A 17,513-nucleotide genomic window follows, 5' to 3' on the forward strand; every position below is an offset into this window, starting at 1 on the left:
TGGACTGAATGTCAATATTATGACATAGTATGAGTGTGTTTCATGTTTGGTAATTGCAATCATTGTTGCTTTTGTTGTGGTCATCCATGTACAATGCTTGGTGTCAGTCTATTTATCTCTTGTAAAAATAAAATACAGTGTGTGTGTGTGTGTGTGTGTGTGAAAAAAAATAATAAATTACTTTAAAAAACCCGTGGGGGAAAAAAAAAAAAAAAGCCTCTGCCTCCAAGGTGTTGACGGTCAAAATTCCTACATTTTATGAAACACAAATATAATTCTTTAAAATGTATGCTTCGTTAGCCGGACAGGCATATATTTGTCAGATTCTGTGAGTCTTCCCCCCTTTCATTATTCTATTCACATTTGATAATGAGATAACTCTTTGCAAAGGTATAATGGTCGATGTTATCATCAGTTTGAACACATTAAGTGTTTACCATCTATGGAGATAAGGCAACAGGGACTGAGAGACTTATATTTCCCAATAGCTTCCTCCAAAATGCAAATTCACCTCCACAAGAAGCTTTTAAGAAAATAATACTTTCTTTTTTTTTTTTGGCTGTTCCTCGGAATCCTAACTCCCCAACCAGGGATTGAACCCAGGACCATGGCAGTGAAAGTGCCGAGTCCTAACAACTGGACTGCCAGGAAAGTCCCGAAAATAATTCTTAAAACACCATATTATTTACGTACCAGACCATTTCTCCCTTTGAATAAAATTCGGCTATTTAAAAATTTTTTTCTTTCTTTCTTACTTCTTGCAGTCTGTTTACATTTGGATGATTTTAAAAATATGGGTATCCCTCAAGAGATTAAATCTTCTAAACCTACATCCTCGTTGGTTATCCATTTTAAATATAGTAGTGTGTACAACAAGGACCTACTGTATAGCACAGGGAGCTCTGCTCAATATTATATAACAACATAAATGAGAAAAGAATTTGAAAAAGAATAGATACGTGTATATGTATAACTGAATCACTTTGCTGTACACTTGAAATTAACACAACATTGTTAATCAACTATACTCCAATATAAAATAAAAAGTTAAAAAAAACCCTTCTAAACCTACTATGTAAAACATCTATTTGTTCACAAGAATTCTTTCAGTTTTTGCCAAATTTTGTATTCTTAGAGTTTTGCTTAGTGCCGGGTATAAAATATATAGATAATAAATACTATTTGAATAAATAAATGAATGAATAAATAACAGCCATGATACCAGAATACTAGAAAACACAACTAATGACTATGCATCTAAATATTAAATTAAACAACATATAATCTCCTCAGCACTAAATCACAAAATATTAGGGATCCATGCATGTATCAAGTTACCTTTTCATTAAATTACAGGGCACATGTAGTATTTTGTCTGTGAAACCATTATCGCAAAAATTAGTTGTTTTATACTAGCTTCGGTTGGGAAAAGGAAGCATCATGTCCTAGTTAGTATATTCAATAATTCTATTAATAGACTGTTTCTATTAACAGGTACTTGGCAAATAGAAGATCTCTATTGACAAGTGTTTCTGTGACTGGTGTAAAATTATAATGGATATTAATTAAAAATAAATGTAAAACCAGAGTTGAACTCTAGGCAAAAGTTTGAAGCTAATGAATTTTGTATTTGGAGCCCTCCCCCTCTTGTGTCTTCCCCTCTCTTTCACTTTGTAGAATTGTGTATCCTTTACCAAGCAGACACTGGTTGCATAATCAATAACCAATTTCCTTGACTTTTCTGCCTAACAGACCCCCACTTTTTTAGGTATCCATCCTCCTCCATGGGGCTAGGTGCTTCAAGGGATATTGGCTCTACTTCCAGCTTCAGGGGCTAAATTCTGATTGATCTAAGGCATTCATGGCGTTCTCACTCCCCTGGCCAGAGATTGATTTTGGCACCCATTTGTGACATAATTCCAACCAAAACGGCATAATGGGGAAGTTTGGGGGCTTCGGGAGAAGGTTTGGCCCTCCTGCAGTGACACAGGAAGAGACCGTGCCATCTTCCTTTGGATATTGTTGTGTTGTATCTGGAATTGGCATCTGGAGTTGTTACAGCCTTCTTTACTAGGCTGCAGGTGAAGCCAACACGCAGAGAAAGACAAAGGCAAGAGATTACAGAGAAGTGGAGCTGAACTCTGTGTTTGTAGTCTACTGGAATTCAAAGCCAATTTTGCTGCTAAAAGTAGCCTTTCCTCTGAGTACTGGATATTCTCATATTTTCCTTTGGTATCACAAAGCCCTTCACTAGAAACGATCCAGTCTACCCTCTACAGTGTTCCTCCCTCTACTTCGCCACTACTTCTAGCTCATTATTCATTAAAACTTTCATTATCTGACTGCCTCTGTTTTCAACTGGATTCTAGGGGAAAATCCATCTGATGCTAATTTTCACTGGAATGTTTCCAGGAGACAACCAATCCGATACTGAATGGTACTAAGCGGAGAATGACTGGGCCCCTTGAAGTGTCCATGTTCTCAATGTAGAACTTGTTAATTGAAATAAAACTTGGATTTGTTCAAGTTTAGAAATGTGACAAAATGAAGAGAATTTCAGGCAATGTGGGGTGGTATCTAAAGTTAGCTATTAACTCATTCTTCCTGAGGCTAGGCTAAACTATATCAATGTATTTATAATGTTATATAGATTTTATCAACTCAATCTTGGAACGCTGACCATCTATGAACGACATACGTAGGAATATAATTAACCCGAATGTTTGCCTTTCATTCTCAACCTGGTCTGGAAGATGAGAATTTAATATGTGTGTGTTTAATAATTAACATAAAGACTTTCCTTAAAGTCTTTTTGTTAGGGCAAAAAAATATGTGAAATCGATTACATTAGAAGGGAAGAAAATTATTTTCTTAAACAAAAGGAATACCTTAGCATCGTGTCTTGAATAGCTCACCCTAAGAGCTGATTGCAAAGAGTAAAGCTTACTTGATGGTGTGTGATTTTTTACTTTCTAGATGGCCTGTAAATCTAAAGGATTTCATTCAAATGGGGCTAGATAGCCCCATGGTCACATGATGGACTCTCAAACATAATTGGCGCCACTTAATAGGATCGTGGTTAGTATTGCTGTCTGAGAAAGGAGAACATGTGACTGAGGATCAATTTCACATCATCACAACTGAAGATTCTTTTTTCAAATCAGATTCTTCTGGGGATACTTTGAAAACCTCAGGTCAAGTGACAGAGAAGCTGAGAAATGCTTGTATGAGCCTTTATGATGAAAGGAATTATTTTAAAGGCTAAGGTAGAGAAAGAAAAGCTGATCCTTTCTGCATAGGATATTCCAGGCATCTCCTATGAGTGAAGGCAAATAGGAAATATTTTTCTCAGACCCAATCATGGTAGGTCCATTATTCCACCAGGTGTAAAGAGCTATGAAAATGGGATTATGATTCGTTGTGTTCCAGCACCTGGCACAGAGGAAATGTCTAATTGTCATTTACTGAATGTCCATGGAGTTGAAAGTCTTAAATGAAAGGGTCAATTCTCTAGCAGTGGCCATTGCCAGGCCCCTCAAAGGAGTTTCCTTATTCATTTGCTACCATTGTTTTTATCGTTCATAAAAATTAGAAAAATAAGAAGAGTTACATTTTATTGGGCACTGATAAATAAATATATATAGTACTATTCAGGTACTAGGTATTATTCAGATACAAAGATCAATAAAATGGGGCTGCTATTCTTGAAGAAAGACTGCAGACTTACAAAACAATCATCAGGACGGGAACCAAGTCACTTTGGGAGCCCAAAGCAGAAAGCAATTAAATGCCTGGGGGAGCCAGAAGCCTCTCCATAAAGGTCTAACAGCCTTACAGCCAATGTGCACTTATTGAATGCCTACTGTGTGCCAGTGGAAAGAAATGGGAAGCTTACACAGGCACAGGAAGGCTGGGTTGGGACAATGCCCAAAGGTTCAGTGTAATTGTAGCATAAGTTATCTCTGGAGTCCAGGGGACGTGGGGGGAGGGATTGGTGGCAGGAGATAAAACTAGAAGCTGAAATGAGCCATCAGGATTTCAGGGAAAGGGACTGACACAATCAAACCTTGTTTTGGAAAGTGTTTCACATGAAGAATGAATTAGAGGAGAGAGAGATTAAAAGCAGAAGAGCCAGTTAGGATGTCTTTTTAATAACTCCTAGGAGGGAACGAAAATCATTGCCAGTGAGAAAGAAGAAAATACAGAATCCAGAGCTTTTAAATAAAGAGACAAAAGTAAAATCAGGAGGACCAGGTGACTGATTATATTATTTTTTTAAAATTAATTAATTTATTTTTGGCTGCGCTGGATCTTCGTTGCTGCGCGCAGGTTTTCTCTAGTTGTGGCGAGCAGCGGCTACTCTTCGTTGCAGCGCACGGGCTTCTCATTGCGGTGGCTTCTCTTGTTGCAGAGCACGGGCTCTAGGCGTGTGGGCTTCAGGAGTTGTGGCGCCGGGCTTAATTGCTCCACGGCATGTGGGATCTTCCAGGACCAGGGATCGAACCCGTGTCCCCTGCACTGGCAGGCGGATTCTTAACCACGCCAGCTGACTATTTGTGGAGTGAGAAAGGGGGAAGTTGAGGATTATTCCTAGGAGATACACAAAATCCCAAGGAGATATATAAATGATTTCTCCCATAAAAACTCCTGTCTTTATGGATGACACTAAATCACTGAAGAGAGAATAGTATAATGAAAGTAGTAATTTATTAATAATTTATTAATAATAATAGGTAACAGATTGCAGACATGGTAGGGTACTGATAATTGAAGAAAAGGTCCTCATTAAGTTCACAAAGAGAATGATATTAAATAAAACATCCCCTGAAATTCAGCACTATTTATTATTACTAATCTTATCATAGATGTTATCAATAGTAATAAATGGTAATTGTTTAAAATAAACCTCAACTATGCACAAGAAATTGGAAGAAACATAATTTAAATTATGCTTCTAGATCTTCAATTAGAATTTTTCTCCTTGATTTTCAAGTCTTACCTTGAGTTTTCTAACTTAATTTTCACATATTTAGCCCCAAAGTCATATCAATGAGCATTACTAGTCATATTTAAAAAGAAAAGGAAATAGCTAAGTCATCTGTTTTCAGTTTTGATGCTGAGTTGGTCTAGACAGGATGAATTTATTTTAACAGAGTTTTCAGCTGGTAGCCATTCTGCCCTTAGAAATGTGATTTTTCAATTGAGGATATGTTATTCTAGTATTGGCATTGTTAAGAATGGCTCTTTGGTTCTTTATAGGTATTTGCCTATTGTTATTGATAGAAACAACAATAGTATAAATATATGGTATATTATAGTTTTAAAATGCCTTTAATTTCGCATTTAACTTAGACATTTGATATAGATAGAGCTGATAGAATTAGGTCCTTTAAAATAAAATGTAACTCCTTTATTATGAAATATAACACACATACAATAAAGCATGCAAAACATGTAGCTCAAGGAATTAACATAATCACGTGTGTAACCATCTCCAGATCAAGAACCATTGTCAGATCCCCAAATCCCCTCATGCCTTCCTCAACTCTCACCCTAACCTCTACTGCCCAGCTGACCACTTTTATGGCCTGACTTTATGGCCATCATTTTCTTTCTTCTCTTTATAGTTTTACTACCCATCTATGCATCCCTAAATACTATGATTTTTGTTTGTTTGTTTAACTTGATTTATACAGAAAATAGAAATAACAGAGTAAAGAAAACTCTATTTTCCTTTGTGCATGGCTTCTTTCACTCAAGATGTTTTTGAGTTTTACCAATGTTGTTTCCAGCTGTAGCTCATTCATTTTCATTGCAATGAAGTATTTTCATTGAGTGAATACCCCACAACTTATTTATCCATTTACTGTTGATGGAAATTTGGATTGTTTTCAGGTTAGCTAATGCAAATAATGTTTTTATGAACTTTCTTATACATGTGTCCTGGAGTGCACATGTGCATAAGTTAGGGTAAATATACTTGGTACTGAAATTGTTTGGTCACAAAATATGTGCTTACTAGGTAATGCCAAATTGTTTTCATTTGGTTATACCAATTTATACCCTTGTCAACGGCATACAAATGTTCTTGTTTTTCTTGCTATTCACTATCATATTGCAATTGTTGGTCTTTAATTTTATCCTTTCTGGTGGGTGTGTAGGACTATCTCACTTTAATTTGAATTTTTTTGGTTACTAGCAATGGGATTGAGCACTTTTTCATGTGTTTATTGCTATTTGGATATCTTTTCTTGTGAAGTATCTGTTGAAATCCCTTGTCCATTTTTTTCTGTTGGATTATGTGTCTTTCTTATTGATTGGTAGGTGTTCTTCATGTATTTTGGATATGAGTTCTTTGTCATTTATTTATATTACAGCTTGTTTTATTCTGGTTTATGGCTTGCTTTTTCACTTCTTGATGTGTTCTGATAAAAAGTTCTTAATTTTAATGTAGTCCAATTTATCAGTCTTTCCCTTTATGGTTATTGATTTTGTTTGTTTTATTTGTTTATAAGAACTCTTTCCCTACCTCCAAAAACTTGAAGCTTTGTAGATTAAGAAATGGAGATGTATCAATAGAAATATGGGGTGTTTTGGCAAACTTGAATTCAGGTATTTTGATACCAAATTCTGCTTAATCTCCATTACAGCATACTAATATCAATTTTTAATGCAAAATTATTTGTATTTATTTTAGTCACAAATCTTTCCTCATTGCTTGAAGTAGTACAGAATTTTACAATTATGGAGGAGCAGGTGATGGTACTTTGGGATAAAAATCCATAAAGCTCCCACTTGTCCCTTTATGCCCTCAGCCAGGAGTGGAAGGATATTTTGCAAGTATTTCCAACTTTGATGCTTGTATAGAATTTCCTCAGCTGATTAATATTCCCATACCTCCTCTGGCCTCATTTCTGTTCTGCACACACAAGACCAGGCAAAATACAGTGCAATAGGGGATTTAAGTTTGTAGAGTATATATACTAAGCCAATAAATCACCTCAAAAATTTTTTGGAATGGCAAAGGATATGGAAAGTTATACAGAAGGATATGTAAATAAAGCAATAACCCAGCATGTTCCCTGTTGAACATGGGCCTCACTAAGTTTCCATAGGCATGTACAGCTACATATGATACCACCTGTGCTGAATAAAGATTCCACCAGATTTGAGAAGCATCCAGGGTTCCTTGTAAACACTCTGGCAACTTCTCCTAAACTTCTAAAAACTCTAGCTGCATTCTTGCTTGCTCACTAGGAGCAAATGACTGTTACAAATCAACTCCAGCACATCCCTAACATACAGCAGTGTTAATTATATTTGTCATGTTGTACATGTCAAGTACTTTTTATCTTAATTGGAAGTTTGTACCTTCTGATTGCCTTCATCTAATTCTGCCTTCCCTCACCCCCCACTTTTGGTAGCTACAAATTTGATCTCTTTTTCTGTGACTTTGTTTACTTGTTTGTTTTTGAAGTATAATTGACCTATAACACTGTTAGTTCCTGGTACACACACAGTGATTCAATATTTCTATACATTTCAAAATGATCACCATAAGTCTAATTGTCATCTGCTACCATACAAAGATATTACATAATTATTGACTATATTCCCACACTATAAATTTTATACCTGTGACCCATTTATTTTGTAACTGAAAGTTTGTACCTCTTAACTTCCCTCACCTATTTCTCTCCTCCCTTCACCATCTTCCTCTCTGGCAACAACCTATTTGTTCTCTGTATCTATGACTTTGTTTCTGTATAGTTATGTTTGTGCAATTGTTTTGTTTTTTAGATTTCACACATAAGTGAAATCATACAGTATTTATCTTTCTCTGTCTGACTTATTTCACTTAGCATAATACCCTCTAGGTCCATCTATATTGTCGAAAATGGCAAGATTTCATTCTTTTTTATGGCTGAGTAATATTTCATGATATATATATATATATATATATATATATATATATCATATCTTCATCATGCATTTATCTATTGATGGGTGCTTATGTTGCTTTCATATCTTGGCTCTTGTAAATAAATGCTGCAATGAACATAGGGGTGCATGTATCTTTTCGAATTAGTGTTTTTGTTTTCCACCCAGAAGTGGAATGGTTGGGTAGTTCCATCTTAATTTTTTTGAGGAATCTCCATACTCTTTTCCAAAGTGTTTGCACCAATTCACATGTCCACCAACAGTGCACAGGGTTCCCTTTTCTCCACATCCTCACCAACACTTGTTATTTTTTGTCTTTTCGATAATAGCCATTCTGACAGGCATGAGGTAATATCTCACTGTGATTTTGACATGAATTTCCCTGATAAGTAGTGATGTTGAGCATCTTTTCATGTACCTGTTGGCCATCTTTATGCCGTCTTTGGAAAACTGTCTATTCAGGTCCTCTGCCCATTTAAAAAATTTTTTTGATTAAGTTGTTTGAGTTCTTTATATATTTTGGATATCAACCCCTTGTTGCATATAGCATTTGCAGATATCTTCTCTTATTCGATAGGCAGCCTTTCCTTTTTGTTGATAGTTGTCCTCACTGTACAAAAGCTTTTTAGTTTCATCTAGTCCCATTTGTTCATTTTTGCTTTTGTTTCCCTTGCCTAACGAGACGTATTCAAAAAAATATTGTTAAGACTGCTGCCAAAGGACATACTACCTATGTTTTCTTCTAGAAGTTTTATGGTTTCAGGTCTTACATTTAAGTCTTAATCCATTTTGAATTTATTTTTGTATATTGTGTGAGAAAGCAGTCCAGTTTGATTCTTTTGCATGTAGTTGTCCAGTTTGCCCAATACCATCTCTTGAAGAGGCTGTCTTTTCTGCATTGTATACTTTTGTCTCTTTTGTTGTGGTTTAATTGCCCATATAAGTGTGGATTTATTTCTGGCCTCTCTATTCTGTTCCATTGATCTATGTGTCTGTTTGTGCCAGTACCATATTGTTTTGATTACTGTGGTTTTGTAACATAGTTTGAAATCAGAGAGCGTGATATCTCCTATTTTGTTCCTCTTTCTTAAGATTATTTTGGCTATTCAGGGTCTTTTGTGTTTCCATACAAATTTCAGAATTACTTGTTCTAGTTCTGTGAGTAATGCCATTGGTATTTTGATAGGGATTGCATTGAGTCTGTAGATTGCCTTGGGTAGTGTAGTTATTTTAACAGTATTAATTCCTCCAATCCATGATCACAGTATACCTGTTCATCTGTTTGTGTCATCTTCAGTTCCTTTCACCAGTGTCTTATCAGAGTATAGTTTTTACCTCTTAGTTAGATTTATTCCTGGGTATTTTTTTCTTTTTGATGCAATTGTAAATGGGATTGTTTTTCTTAATTTCTCTTTCTGATAGTTCATTCTTAGTGTAGAGAAACACAACTGATTTCTCTATATTAATTTTGTACCCTGAAACTTTACCTATGAGTAAATTCATTGATGAGTTCTAGAAGTTATTTGGTGGTGTCTTTAGATTTTTCTATGTAGGATTTTCTATTGTGTCATCTGCAAACAGCGACAATTTTACTTCTTCCTTTCCAATTTGATTTCCTTTTATTTCTTTTTCTCGTCTGATTGCTGTGGCCAGGGCTTCAAGTATTATGTTGAATTAATCATGAAAGTGGGCATCCTTGTCTTGTTCCTGATCTTAGAGGACATGCTCTCAGGTTTTCACCACTGAGTATGAGGTTAGCAGTGGGCTCATCATATGTAGCCTTTATTATGTTGAGGTATGTTCCCTCCATACCCAGTTTGTGGAGAGTGTTTATCATAAAAGGAAGTTGAATTTTCTCAAAACTTTTTCTGCATCTATTGAGATGATCATATGATTTTTATTTTTCAATTTATTAATGTGGTGTATCACATTTATTGATTTGTGGATATTGAATTATCCTTGCACCCATGGGATAAAGCCCACTTGATCATGGTGTATGATTCTTTTAATGTGTTGTCAAATTCAGTTTGCTAATATTTTGTTGAGGATTTTTGCATCTATGTTCATGAGTGATATTGGCCTGTAATTTTCTTTTTTTGTGATATCTTTGACCAGTTTTGATATGAGGGTGATTAGTGGCCTTGTAGAATGAGTTTGGAAGCATTCCTTCCTCTGCAATTTGTTGGAATAGTTTGAGAAGAATAGGTGTTAACTCTTCTCTAAATGTTTGGTAGAATTCACCTGTGAAGACTTCTAGTCCTGGACTTTTGTTGGTTGGGAGTTTTTTTAAATTACTGATTCAAATTCATTACTGTATTTGGGCTGTTCCTATTTTCTATTTCTTCCTGAATCAGTCTTGGGAGATTATACATTTCTACGAAATTTTCCATTTCTTCTCAGTTGTCCATTTTATTGGTATATAATTGTTCATAGTAATCTCTTCTGATTCTTGGTATTTCTGTGGTGTCGGTTGTAACTTCTCTTTTTTCATTCCAATTTTATTGATTTGGACCCTCTCTCTTTTTTTCTCGATGACTCTGGCTAAAGGTTTACAATTTTGTCTATTTTTTAAAGAACCTGCTCTTAATTTCATTGATCTTTTCTATTTTTTTTGTCTCTATTTCATTTATTTCTGCTCTGATCTTTATGATTTCTTTCCTTCTACTAACTTTGCATTTTGTTTTGTCTTCTTTCTTATAGTCCCTTTAGGTGTAAGGTTAGGTTGTTTACTTGAGACTTTACGTGTTTCCTGAGGTAGGCTTGTCTCACTATAAACTTCCCTCTTAGAACTGCTCTTGCTGCATCCCATAGATTTTTGGTCATTGCATTTTTGTTTTCAAAACAAAAAATACCTGTGTTTGTCTCCAGGTATTTTTTTTGTTTCTTCTTTGATTTCTTCAGTGACCCATTGGTTGTTTAGTAGAATATTGTTTAGCATCCATGTCTGTGTGTTTTTGCAGTTTTTTTTTTCTTGTATTTGATTTCTAGTCTCATAGCATTGTATTTGTAAAAGATGCTTGATATAATTTCAATCTTCTTAAATTTAATTTACTGAGACTTTTGTGTGTGTGTGTGTGGCCTAGCACGTGATCTATACTGGAGAATGCTCCATGTGCCCTTGAAAAGAATGTGCATTCTGCAGGTTTGTATGCAATATTCTGTATATATATATATTAAGTTCATTTGGTCTTATGTGTCATTTAAGGCCAGTGTTTCCCTATTGATTTTATGTCTGGATGATCTGTCCACTGATGTATGTGGAGTGTTAAAGTTCCCCACTATTATTGTGTAACTGTTAATTTCTCCCATTATGTCTCTTAATATTTGCTTTATGTATTTAGGTGCTCCTATGTTGCATGCATATATATTTACAATTGTTATATCTTCTTGGGTTGATCCCTTTATCATTATGTAATGTCCTTCTTTGTCTCTTGTTACAGTCCTTGTTTTAAAGTCCATTTTGTCTGATGTAAGTATTTCCTGGCTTTCTTTTCAGTTTTATTTGCATGGAATACCTTTTTCTATCCCCTCACTTTGTGTGTGTGTATGTCTTTAGATCTGAAAAGAACCTCCTGTAGGTAGCATATATATGGGTTCTGTTTTTGTATCCATTCACCCCTTTACATATTTCAATTGGAGAATTTAGTTCATTTACATTTAAAGTAATTATTGAGAGGTATGTACTTGTTTCTATTTTGTTAATTGTTTTGGGGTTGTTTTTGTGGTTCTTTTGCTCATTTCTTCTTTTACTCTCTTCTCTTGTGATTTGATGTCTATCTTTAGTGTTATGTTTGGATTTCTTTCTCTTTTTTGGGTGTGTCTATTATAAATTTTTGCTTTGTTGTTACCATGAGTTACATATATAATATATATTTTTAAATTTTCTAATCTCTTAAGTTCAAATGCATTTTTTTTTTAAACTTTGGGTTTATTTATTTATTTACTTATTTATTTATTGCTGTGTTGGGTCTTCGTCTCTGTGCGAGGGTTTTCTCTAGTTGTGGCAAGCGGGGGCCACTCTTCATTGCGGTGCACGGGCCTCTCATTATCGCGGCCTCTCTTGTTGCGGAGCACAGGCTCCAGATGCACAGGCTCAGTAATTGTGGCTCACGGGCCTAGCTGCTCCACGGCATGTGGGATCCTCCCAGACCAGGGCTTGAACCCGTGTTCCCTGCATTGGCAGGCAGACTCTCAACCACTGCGCCACCAGGGAAGCCCCTCAAATGCATTTTAACAACCCTGCATTTTCACTCCTCTCTCCACCTTTACTGTTTTTGACATTATATTTTACACCCTTTTGTTTTGTGTATCCCTTAACTATTTATTGTGGATATAGATGATTTTACTACTTTTATTTTTTAAATTTCCTACTTGACCATTACTGTATATTTGACTTTACCAATGAGCTTCTTCCTTTCATACTTCTAGTTGTGGCCTTTTCTTTTCTGTTTAGAGAAGTCCCTTTAATATTTCTTGTAGAGCTGGTTTGGTGGTGCTGAACTGTTTTAGCTTTTGCTTGTCTGTAAAATTTTGATCTCTCCATCATATCTGAATGATAGCCTTGCCAGGTAGAATATTATTGGTTTGAGGCTTTTCCCTTTTATTGCTTTAAATATATCATCCACTTCCATCTGGCCTGCAAAGTTTCTGCTGAAAAGTCCACTAACAGCCTTAAGAGAGTTCTTTTGTATGTAACTTTTTGTTTTTCCCTTGCTGCTTTTAATATTCTTTCTTTATCTTTAATTTTTGCCATTTAAATTACCATGTGTCCTGCTCTGGTCCTCTTTGAGTTGTTTCTTTTTGGGACTCTGTGCTTCCTAGACCTGGATGTTTGTTTCCTTTCCCAGGTTAGGGAAGTTTTCAGCTATTATGCCTTCAAATATGTCTTCTGCCCTTTTCTCTCTCTCTCTCTCTCTTCTCCCTCTGGGGCTCCTATAATATGAATGTTAGTAAATTTGATGTTGTCTCAGAGATCTCTCAAATTCTCCATTTTTTAAAATTCTTTTTTCTGTGAGCTTGAGTGATTTCAACCACTGTGTCTTCTAGTTTGCTGATATATTCTTCCATATTATCTAATCTACTGTTGGGCTATGTCATTTAAGGGTACCCTTCTGTGTGGGCTGACTACCGTGGGTGTGCTGGTAGCCGTGGCTGGCTCCCAGTCTAGTTGGTTTCCAGGCCCTGCTTTGTACATAGGCTGCCAGCTACTGGTGGCTGGGGTCAGATTCTGGCTCTGCTGGCTGCAGGAGTCCTGGTTTAGTTCTGGTTCACAGCTGGGCATGAGGTGACTGGCTACAGAGTCCCAGGAGGTTCCAGGGCTAGTGCTAGCCTAGTGGTAGCCAGAGTGAGATCCCACAGTAGCTGGCTATGGGACTAGGGGTCCTGGAGCTAGTGTCAGCCTGCTGATGTGCAGGTCCCTGGCCCGGGGAGACCATGGGGCTGGTGTTTGCCTGCTGGTTGGCAGGGTCAGTTCCTGACATGAATGGCTAGAGGGTCTGGGGTGACTTGGAGCTGGTGATTGCCCCTTGGTGGATAGAGCTGGATCCTGACAAGGCTGGCTGAGGTGCCCAAGGTGTCCTGGAGCTTGTGTAAGCCTGCCAGGGCACAGGGTGTCCCTGTGCTTGTGCCCACCCACTAGTGGGTGAGGCTAGACCCTGAAGCTAGTATTGGCCCACTGATGGGTAGATCCAGGTCCCAGTGTTTCTGATTGCAGGGCCCTAAGGGTTCAGGGGTTGGTGTTGGCCTGCAGGTGGGCAGGGTCAGGGCCCATGGGGTCCTGGAGCTTGTGTTGGCCTGCTGGTGAGTGTACCATGTCCAGACCCAGCTGGATGCGAGGCCTCAGTGGTCCCAAGGCTGGTGTCTGCTTGCTGGTGGGTGGAGTCATATCCTGGGGTCTTTGGCTGCAGGGCCTGTAGGTTCTGGAGCTGGTGTCATCATGTTAATGGGTGGGGCTAGGGCCCAGGGGATCCTGGGGCTGGTGCCCACCCCTGGTGGGTGGCACCAGGTCCCAGATTGGCTGGGGGACGAGGGGGTCCTAGAGCAGCCGGACTGCTGGTGGGTTGGGCTGTGTTCCAGCTAGCTGTCTGGCCTGGGACATCCCAGGACTGGTGCCGATGGGTTGTAGGCAAAGCCAGGTCCCGGGACTAATAACCTAGAGGGATGATTCCCAAATGGCATTGATGAGCACAAGTGTCCTTGTTGTGGGATGTACTCCCCAAAATGGCTGCTGCCAGCGTCTATGTCTCCAGGGTAAGTTTCAATTGCATTCTGGCTCTGCAGGAGGTTCTCCAAGACCAGCAAGTGTGTTTGACCCAGACTCCTTTCAAATTACTGCTTCTGCCCTGAGTTTTCAAGCATCTCTTTTGTGTGTGCCCTTTAAGAGTGGAATCTCTGTTTCCCACAGCCCTCTGGGTCTCCCAAAAGCAAGCTCTTTCGGCCTTCAGAGCCAAACATTCTTGGGGCTCGTCTTTTCGATGAGCAGTGCTCCCAGGCAGGGGAGCCCAATGAGGGTCTGCACCTCATGCTTCTTGGGGAGAACTTCTGTAATTGTAATTATCCTCCCATTTGTGGGTTGCATACCCAGAGGTAGGGGTCCTACATACACTGCATCTCCGCCCCTCTACCCATCTTGTTGTGGTTCCTTCTTACATTTTTAGCTGTAGAGGATCTTTTGTGCTAGTCTCCAGGTTGCTTTCATGGATAGTTACTCTGTAAATAGTCACAATTTTGGTGTGCCCGTGGGAGGAGGTGAGCTCAGGGTCTTCCTACTCTGCCATCTTGGCCCTGCGTCTAACATACATACTTTTAAGAAACAAAATTAGAATTATATTGCATGTACTGTTTGTAGACTACTTTTTATTTCCCTCTCAACACTGTGTAACTCCTATTGTTCTATAATATAATCAATGAATTACTTTGTCTATAGTCTAAGTAAATTATTGGCTAGCAAATGTGAAAAGTAGATGAGGAATCCTGTAACATGATGCTACTTTCCCTAATAATAAATCTAATTTTTTTTTTTTTTTTGGCTGCACTGTGTGGCTTGTGAGATCTTAATTCCCTGACCAAAGATTGAACCCAGGGCCCAGTAGTGAAAGTGCCAAGCCCCAACCTCTGGACCGCCAGGGAATTCCCAAGAGTAAATCTAGAATTTACATTTTGATGCTAGAAGGACACTTGTCACTAACTTTTTCTCATCATTTGCTTTTCCTCTTAGGATATCCTACAGATTATTATTTAGTGTCTCATTTCTCAATTTCTCTTATCTCCTGCTGGGATAACCTTTGGTTGGGGATGGCACTGGCAGAATAATTTGGTCTATAGTTCAATCTTCAACGACTTTTTCCCCTTGCCTCCAATGTACCTCTCACTGTTTATCACCATCCCCAAGAGAAAAGGGCTCAGAAAGATTCTGCTCTTCTGGGAAACTTTCCTAAACTAGTGTCTTTTATTGAGATCTCAGAGTCAGCCTTACTACCATGACCATCAGTACTATTTCCTGGGATCCACTGGACTTCTCAGGATGCAATCATTATCTACCCTACCCTCTATTTATCAGAGCATGCTACATGCTTCTGCTGGGGTAAATTTTGTCAGGCAATTTCTTCTACAGAGTATTCTATTTAGCTGGTTAGGTTTCCCAGAGCAAGACATGTAACCCAGTTGGCTGTTTGGTTTACCTCAGTCGCATGGAAATATGACATTTAGAAATTTTAGTTAATCAAGTAAGAGAATGACTTCTTAGTGTTAAGATTTTTAAAGTCCCCTTTCCCTGGGTCCCCATTTCCCTGCTTCCCTCTGACTTGAAGCTATTCGTGGACTTCTGTGCTCTTCTTTTCCCCAGAAAGCAAAAAGATTATTTGGAGAAGATCACCATTAATACCTAGCTCTCAGGCCCCCCTCCCCTATATGATCTCTGACTCTGCTTGTGAAAAACAAGTTGAGCCCCTTCTTGTCTTGAATGGTCATTTTCCTCTCCCTTTTGAAGAGGGAGATTTGTGAGAAGCAAGTTTCTCTATTAACCTATTACTCCTGCATGTTGGTAGGTAATTCCTTCCACTCTTTTTTTTTTTAATTTATTTATTTTATTTATTTATTTTTGGCTGTGTTGGGTCTTTGTTGCTGTGCGTGGGCTTTCTCTAGTTGTGGCGAGTGGGGGCTACTCTTCACTGAGGTGTGCAGGCTTCTCATTGCAGTAGCTTCTCTTGTTGTGGAGCACGGGCTCTAGGCTCACGCGGGCTTCAGTAATTGTGGCACACGGGCTCAGTAGTTGTGGCTCGCGGGCTCTAGAGCGCAGGTTCAGTAGCTGTGGCGCACAGGACTAGCTGCTCCGCGGCATGTGTGATCCTCCCAGACCAGGGCTCGAACCCGTGTCCCCTGCATTGGCAGGCGGACCCCCAACCACTGTACCACCAGGGAAGCCCCCCTTCCACTCTTGAATAGATTCCCAAAAGCTTCTCTCAGCTTGGACCCTGACTCCACTTGGTCCTCTCCAGTTGAGTTTCTATTATCCACACTAGGCATTTTCTTCCCTCCTTTGTTGGAAGATTCGATGAGGACAAGCTAATCCACCATCTTATCTCTCAACTAGGGTCCAACCAAAAGCCCCTGATATCAAAAGATGTGCTGAGAATGAGCTGGGATTTTGGTAAGATATAAGTCTCTCTCCTCTATTTAACATTCCTCTTAGATTTCTTAGAGCCATACCACTGTGCCTTCATAATCTATCACTGTGTAACAATTCATCCCTAAATCTAGCAGCTTAAAACAGCAAACAGCATTATCTCTGAGGGTCAGGAATCTGGATTGACTTAGTTGGGAGGTTCTGGCTCAAGGTTTTGTATGAGGTTGCAGTTAGATAACAGTAAGGGCTGCAGTCTCTGAAGTCTTGACTGGGGCTAAAGGATTTGCTTTCAAGCTCATCCATATGACTATTGGCAAGTAGGTTTAGTTCCTTACCACATTGTCCTTTCCATTGGGTTGCTTATGATATGACTTCTCCCAGAGAAAGTGATCCATGAATAAAGATAGACAGAAAGGTAGATATATGAATAGATAGAGAGATAATCTCCCAAGATGGAGGATGGAGCTGAAATCTTTTTTTTAAACAGGCTCTAATCACAGAGTCCCCCTTGCTGTGAAGAGTAATCCTCACAATGTAACATTCTTCTGCACAATACCTGTCATTCAAAGCACATATTTTAACTGTGTGAAAATTCTCTGTACCTGGGATGGTAAGACGATTTCCTATCAGGTGCCTAGAGAAATGATAAAGTTACATTCATGACGAGTAGCAAAGAGTCTATGACTGATCACAAATTTCTGCATTTGGGTATGAATGGTCTTATTGTAGCCCATCTGCCGTGAATAGGCTGTGCCCATCCTAAAAACTCTGTCTGTTTAGTGGTTCTGGGATCCCCGTAGGTTCTTTGACCATCGGCCCATTTGGACAAATGTGTAAGATGTCCAGTCCCAAGGATCTTTAGGAAAAATGTCTCCATGCATTCTCTCCCCCAGACCTTGGAAGGTGAACTCAAATAGTTCTTTTTGGTTGACAAGGTCAACCAAAAAGA

At 38.5% G+C, this 17,513-nt stretch overlaps 1 long non-coding RNA gene across 1 annotated transcript in view; it reads right to left on the reverse strand.

The window, feature by feature from the left end:
* Positions 1-16,102, reverse strand: part of LOC309610000 — a 33,593-nt gene extending 17,491 nt beyond the window's left edge. Inside the window, exon 1 of the long non-coding RNA XR_014233689.1 lies at positions 218-16,102. This is a non-coding gene — a long non-coding RNA (uncharacterized lncRNA). The remainder of the gene's footprint in view (positions 1-217) is intronic.
* Between the last annotated feature and the right edge of the window lie 1,411 nt (positions 16,103-17,513).

The sequence above is a fragment of the Balaenoptera borealis genome, assembly GCF_965194805.1.
Source record: "Balaenoptera borealis genome assembly, chromosome: 13".
In the NCBI taxonomy this organism is placed as follows: domain Eukaryota; kingdom Metazoa; phylum Chordata; class Mammalia; order Artiodactyla; family Balaenopteridae; genus Balaenoptera; species Balaenoptera borealis.